At 37.1% G+C, this 7765-nt stretch overlaps 1 long non-coding RNA gene across 1 annotated transcript; it reads right to left on the bottom strand.

The window, feature by feature from the left end:
* Positions 1 to 2402: 2402 nt before the first annotated feature.
* On the bottom strand, positions 2403 to 4288 carry LOC147299570 (uncharacterized). The gene is made up of 4 exons (XR_015119983.1): positions 4086 to 4288; positions 3953 to 3998; positions 3422 to 3505; positions 2403 to 2828 (listed from the first exon to the last, which is right to left on the bottom strand). It is a non-coding gene; the product is annotated as an uncharacterized LOC147299570 (long non-coding RNA).
* Positions 4289 to 7765: the final 3477 nt, after the last annotated feature.

Genomic DNA, 7765 nt, shown 5'->3' with positions numbered 1-7765 from the left:
TATTGAGATTGATGAATTGTGATTTGGACTTTGTTTTCAAACGATTTAAGGAATTTAATTGATTTACTTCATGATTGTTTTATCTTTGGAAATAGCTTGATTCATGAAGTGTGCATAAATTTGAGATGATTTATAAGATGTTTTGGAAATCTATTGATTTGCATGAGTTTTGGAACCATTCATTAAATAAACTTCTTCTTTTGATTTGAGTTAAAGAATTTGGATTTGAGTTCATGGTTGCAGACATATATGGATAGTTTATGAAAATGGTTTTTGACAATCTTTTGGATAGTTTATGAAAATGGTTTTTGACAATCTTTTGAGAAGTTTATTATTGCAATTCCAGTTCTTTGGAAACGATTTCGGTTAAACAGTTTTCATTGATCTGAGAACAATTTTAGTTAAGAAGATTTATAGAAGAGTTGTATATTCAGTTTTACACATATGAGTATTTCTAAGTTGTGGTTTATTGAGAATGCAAAAGCGGTTTCAAACCACCATATTATTAGTACCCCCCCTCAACAAGTACAAATTGCTCTGCAGGCACTCGCCTAGAGATGACTCAGTGGTGTATGACCAGCATTACATACTTGCTATGCACTTACCTAGTCGGCGGTGTATGACCATCATTATATATTTGCTCTGAATTTGCCTAGTCTGTGGTGTATGACCAACATTACATATTTGCTCTACACTTACCTAGAGATGACATGGCGGTATATGACTAGCATTATTAGCTCTGCGTGCACATATGACCAGCTTTTTTCCCTAGTACTAGTGTGGTGTGATTTTTTAGTATCAATGATCGAGATATCAGTTTTTTGTTGATTTTCAGTATATCGAGAATTATTGGAGATGAAAGATTTTAGCTTAAAATATTTATTTACAGATGGAAAATATTGAATTCAGTTTGAGAACTTGTTAATTTTAGAGGTTGATTATCAGATTTATTGAGCAGTCTGATTTTCAGTTTAAGAAAACCGTGTTAGCATTTTTTTTACTTTCAGTTATAAATTTAGTTGCCATGAAGTGCATGATTGATCATTGAAAAAAATGCATGGCATTCTTTTGAAAATTCATAAGTGTTTCATGTTCACATGTATTTCTCATACCCTAAGCACGACAACAGTTTTCAGGAGATTTTGAAACAAGTTTGTGAAACGGTTTTAAAACTGGGGGTTTCAAAAGAAAATGTGCTCAAAAGAAATAGGCAGTTTTATAAAATGGTTTTCAAGGAAATTATTTTAAACTTTATTTTTGTCCACTCACTGAGATTATTCTCATGTTTTGGTTTTGACGTTTCCCCTCAGGTATTAGAGATCACGGAGGTCGAATTACACCATGTCGAAGCATTTGAGTTTCCTCATCCCCAACTTATTGGTATTATGAGATCAAGGTTGTTGTTATTGTAATTTTTAGAGTGAGATGTGATTGTAATCTTATTAGATATGCTCTGATTAGATTTAGCATTACTTGATGTGGGTCTGAGACCCTTATTTGATTATGGTTGAGGTTAGTTGTTGAATTAGAAGTGTTTTTTGATTTTTGGACGAGTGAGATTGTTCAATTTGCAAGGGAGGTGATGTCGAATTTTCAGTAGGATTTTCCACTTAGATTGACCTCCCTATAATAATCACAAGAATTTTGAGACAAGTGGATTCGACACTTTATCAATGTTGGACCCCACAAGATCACCTTGGGTTCTAGGGTGGTACCCAGGGGCAGTCCTATCAGAATTCATAAAAACTACCAAAAAATTATAGGTTTTCGGATCTACTACCAAACTTCCATTTAAGGACAAGACTTTTCCTTTTATTCTCATGGTGTTTGGGCCATAAATTGGCATTTACCATGGCAAGATAATTGGAAAAGAGAATGGGTAAAATAGAGAGGCCGACCTACCTTCATTCATGAAGTTTGAGTCATGCCAAGCTAAGTGGAGACTTAAATCGAACACATAGCGTGCGGTGTTATCACTGGACCAAGAGAGTTGAAGGGGGCTGCTAATGGGGTTCCAAAAACCACAAGATGACAGCCAAATGAATGGTTGAGTATTTCAGATGAAGAACAAGCATGGGTAGTAACTTATTTTGATATTTCGGTGGCTAGCTTAAAACCCAACTAGCAGTTGTTGTTTGTTGTCTGGATCAAAGAGAAAAAAAGAAAAAAAGAAAGGGAGTTGCGATGAGTGCTGTCGGCATGAGAGGAAAAGTGGGTTTTTATTTGTGGAAGAGGAATTGTTGGGTTTTTTCCACTACGCCAAGTGAAGTGAAGAAGGTTGCAGTATGATTAAATATATATACATATATTTGTACCGGACATAACTGATAAGCCACGTGAATTGGCTTGCACAGAAAATGGTATAAAGAAATGCTGTCACGCCCCGAAACCCAGGTACGTAACAGAGGCACCTATCTTGCGAATACCAGAGACTACAACAACCAATCCCCCGGTGTTATAATCCCAAATATCCACAAAATAGGTTAAGCCTTTTGGTTTAGTAAAAATGGGTTGGATCAGAGTGCTTGAGTTTGCAGCGGAAAATTTATTCAGAAATAGTTAATTCATAATTAAACCAACCCTCGGAGCTACTATTGTTTAGAGTAACTTCAAAGAAACTGTTTATATAGACTCGATAATTCAAAAGTAGACAACCCAAGGACTCAGTGTATATACATGATATGACCAAGGGTATATAAAGATAGTAAAAGGTCACCAAAGACCTGCCCAAGGAAATATACTGACTAAACAGAAACACAGGAGTTGACAAGCTCGAGACCGCACCACCACCCCTCAATCGAGGCCGTCAAAGTCCACACGCGCAGCACCTGAGAGGGAGAAAAACAACAATGTAGGGGTGAGCATCACATACGTTCATTGCTCCCCCTCAGGGAACTCCCTACTAGGTTTGAAAAATAGTTTGAGATAATTTAAAATCAAATGCACAACACAAACCAGTTGTCAAGCTTTGTAAAACGAGTAGCATGCTCATACAATTTTCAAAATACAGTTTTCCGGGCCCAAGTTCAGAATCATACCTGTTGACCAGCCGTTAGGGCTAACTACCCTCTCACAAAAGCATAACAAAGTCCTGCAGTCATTTGACTGGGACAGGGTAGCGAAAGTGGCCATTTCATGGTTGTACCGCCTAGACTGGCCTCCCAAGAAGGACAATCGACCAGTCCGTCCGTACAACCCCTCATGAGGTTTTGGGGATCGAAACCCAGGGTCTACCGTAAGGGACCTTTCACTCTCAAGTCAAACACAATAACAATCTCACGAGAATATGCATAACAGTCATCATTCTCATCATCATAAAACCAAGCAGATATGCCAATCAAAAACATGCATCTTTATCACACAGTATTTATTATATAGTACATGCAGGAAATCCACTAGTCAGAGTGTGTTGTCCCCCTACCTAGGGTCCAAAGCGTTTGCTTGTTTTCGAGTACAAATCACAATTTGCCACGTCGCAACGATCTCCTTTAGGTAACTGGAGTTCCTAGTTTGACAACAACTGGTGTTAATAACGATCTTCACGTAAATTGATGACCTTGTCTGTTAAGACCAGGTATAATTCAGAGGTTTGGCACTAGCGTAACTGCTAGGCTTCTCTGAATTCTTAATCCGATATGACCTTGCACCCCGAGGCAAACAGTCATGTCAGACCGGGTGGTTTCTATATCTATTTTAATTTATTGTCGAGGAGGTTGATCAGATATGAACCTACAACGTGACCAGGTCAGTGCATGGGGAAACTGAGGGAGCTCTGGCTCAGTACCCAACGCCTGTATGCTCATGGACTGACCTTAGTCATCACGTTATTTGGTTACCACTGATATGGCCTCAATATTTATTAAGTTCATTTGATAACAACAATTAAACAGCGTTTCGTCTATAACCACAACTTAAATAACAGCAGGTTAAATAAGCTGGGTTGAGGGTATACCTGTTGAAGACTTCCCACGGGCAGAGTCTCGGTACTACTAGACTTGCTAAGTAACAAGATTAAAAGAACCTAATTAACAAGAGATTTATTTAACAAAATTTTAGCAGAAATTCGACAGGGATCAAGAAATTACCTACGGAGCTCAGAAATGATTTTTTTAAAACTTCACCAAAACATAGCCTTCACACTACTAGAATTGAAGAGCTCGTCGCCACGATCGCGTAGGCGAAATCGGATCGTCGATCGGAGCTTCAGAACTCAAGATAAACTCAAAACAAGATTGAAGAAGAGAGAGAGAAAGGAGGAGAGAGGAGAGAGAAGCTCTCTCTTGGGAAGCGTGCGGCTGAATTGTGAGGAAATCAGCTGGGGGTGCGTTGCTATTTATAGGGAGAGTGAGTGAGTCAACTCGGTTGACTCATCCGAGTTGACTGGGTTGACTCAAGTCAACCGTCATAACTTTGACCAATGAGAAATTGACACGTGGCGAAGGCTTTGACACTTGGCTGCACATGCAGCCATCAGATCTTGCTGCCATGCAGCGATGGACGCCCCAGATCGTGCCACGTGGCGCGATCTGGTGATTTCCTATTTTATTTTTCTTTTTCCTATTTTTCTCAACTTCAAAAATTAATTAAAAATAGCTCGGGACTCAGAAAAATACCCCGAAAAATACTACGGACTCGTATCGACTAGTACTAATTAACTATGAGGTCAAATTACCAATTTGCCCTTTAGAAAAATTTCGAAAATTTCAAGCTCCACAAACTAAGAAAATTTAGGAAATTCATAAAATAATCTCTCGGACTCAGAATAATACGAGACTTGCACCGTTGGGTTCGTGAGTAAAAGTACTACCTTTTAAAGTTCTAACTTGGGTCAAAACCCTAGTCAAAATTGGTCAAACAATTTAAAGCTCAAGGTGAAGAAAAAAAAAAAAAAATTAGATTTTCTAACAAATAAATTCTATAAAACCTTTTTTGAAAATACGGAAAAATCACAAAATAAATTTGAAAATTTCCGGGTCTCACAAATGCAGTGATTACTGACAAGTGATAGGCTTTGTGGTGTAATTCTGGGATGGAAGAGTTATATATATATATATATATATACACATTAGAAGCCAAAGAAGTGAAGCCAGTAAGTGGTGTGTACGTGCATAATTGCATATAGTGTAAATGCACTTATATATATATGTGAATGATTAGTTATACTATATTATATTATATTATATATATATATATATACATATACACTAGAGGTCAAAGAGGAAGATAGCCAGCAGCAAGTGGCTTGAAATACATAAGCACATATGTATGTATTATATAGAAAGAAGAAAAGGTGATGTCTGAAGCTTGTTGGAGTAAGTGGCATTAATCACACACAATATATATATACATGCAATTGAAAGAGATGGCAGTAAGTGGCGTTAATTGCATAAGTGTATGTGTATATATATATGTCTATATATATATACATGCAATTGAAAACCTACAGTAAGTGGCATGGCCTAATATATATATATATATATATATATATGGGATTAATGTCATTTTGCTCCCCAGACTATTACACATGTATCAGTTTGCTCCCCAGACTTCTAATTTGGAAAATTAAGGACCCTGACTTTTTCAATTTTGCCAATTAAGGTTATTCCGTCAATTTATACATTTTTCATTTAAAATGTCGAGATTATCAAGCAAAATTTAGCAAGAAATAAAAGAGGAAAAATGATGCAAGAGGAAAAAATGATAAGATCTAATTGGAAGGGACCATTTTGCCCTCAAAGATTTGGATAAAAAATGTGTAAATTGACAAAAGAACCTCAATTGGCAAAATTGAAAAAGTCAGAGTCCTTAATTTTCCAAATTAGAAGTCTGGGGAGCAAACTGATACAAGTGTAATAGTCTGGGGAGCAAAATGGTATTAATCCCTATATATATATATACATATACAGGTTCCTTCTATTGAGGTATACCTCAACTTATTTATGTTGAGGTATACCCTATTGGGGCCCACATGAGTCGTTTTGTGTCGATCCGAACCATTCAATTTTTACATCTCCATTGATAGATCATCCTTGCAAAAAATTAGCCAACTCGGAAATCATTTGCCTATCTAACTTTGATCAAATAAATGGACGAACAAAATATTTTCGATAAAACCGTTCATTTGTTTGATCAAAGTTAGATAGGCAAATGATTTTCGATTTGGCTAATTTTTTGCAAGGATGATCTATCAATGAAGATGATCCTTGCGAACGGTTCGGATCGACACAAAACGACTCGTGTGGGCCCCAACAAGATCATACCTCAACATAATTAAGTTAAGGTATACCTCAATAGAAGGAGCCTGTATACATATATATATATATTATTTTATTAGATATTTGGCTTAAAAATAAATATATGTATATTTATATATGCCTAGCCAAATACATATTTTTAAAGACCAAAAAGTGGTTTTATTTTTAAGTGGGCCCAAACTATTTTTGAAAGAGAGACATGAAAGTTGGCCACCCAAAGCCTATAAATATTCTGTCCAGCCTCATTCTTCTTGTTTTGTCCAGCCTCATTCTTCCTGTTTTGTCCGGCCTCCTTCTCCCTATTTTGTCCAGCCTCTCTCTTCTTCTTTTCTACTAAAATTTCTTCTAGGCTATTCAGGCTACTTCCACCCACAAAATATCTTATGATTGGCCTGGATTGCTTTTTTCCCATTGTTTCCATCCACCCAACTACTCAATCATTTTTTACACCCAAATACCTTCTACATAGCCCGGGTAACTTTATTTCCCTATTTTTTATGATTTGATCGCCCAATCTCTTTTCTTGATTATTTCGCCCAAATATCAGCTATTGTTGGTCGCCCAACCTTGTGAGCATGATGAAAGTGATCAATTAAAATCTATTCGGACTACCCCACCCTTGGTTTCAAAAGTGTTGTTCGCCCACTACATGAGGCCGGGAGAAATGGCTTATATGAGGCCGAGAGAAAATACCTACAAGAGGCTGGGCGAAAATATTTTGTAAAGTAGCTTCAAAGGCCTGGAGGAGGCCGGATTTTGGCGAGGGATCATGAAAGTAGCTCGACTTGTGTGAGTGAAAGGCCAAAATATTTTATTGATTGGCTCAATCCATTATGTCGTATCAAATAAAAGAGTGATTCCGACCTATTGAGAGGTCGGGTCATCTCTTTCTAATGTTTTTATAAGATGAGTTGGCCCAACTAAATGCAATTTGCTAGGCCATGTATAATTTCAAGCAAAGAGAAATAATTCTGGCCTAGTTTGAGGCCGGGTTATGTATTTAAAATAACGAAATCGGTCCAATCGAAGATAAAAATGGGCTGGGCAGTTTTATTATTGGGTATAAAAATAAAAAGAGGTGGTTCCAGCCTAGTTTTGAGGCTGGGTCGTTTCATTTTATTTTAATTTTTTTTTAATTAAGTTTGAGTCTCAATATTTGGGCCGAATTTTTATTAAGCTTAAAGCCTCAAAGAGTTTGATCGAGCCCGAAAGCTTCTTGATGAAATTTCTTAGCCAATAATGGCTCTGCCCAAGCCACATAAGGATTTCTCATCCACTAAGAAGTTCTACTTAAGCTAGAAGTCCGTCCAAGTAAAGAGTTCAAATTTGGAAAGGATTCCCAATCGACCATCAATGCTCAAGATCACGTGGTTATCAAGGAAGAATCCGGTCAAATCCTAATTTCAAGAGAGTTCAAATCCCATCTGTACAAGGAGTCTAGGGGGAATTCCGGGCCAAGTAATGACCCATTGCTATCCTAACCCTTATATATAGACGCATTCATAAGAGAA

This window comes from Dryas octopetala, chromosome 1 (genome assembly GCF_963921425.1).
Source record: "Dryas octopetala chromosome 1, drDryOcto1.1, whole genome shotgun sequence".
Taxonomy (NCBI): domain Eukaryota; kingdom Viridiplantae; phylum Streptophyta; class Magnoliopsida; order Rosales; family Rosaceae; genus Dryas; species Dryas octopetala.
The sequence above is the reverse complement of the archived record's forward strand: the minus strand, read 5'-3'. Positions and strand labels throughout refer to the sequence as shown.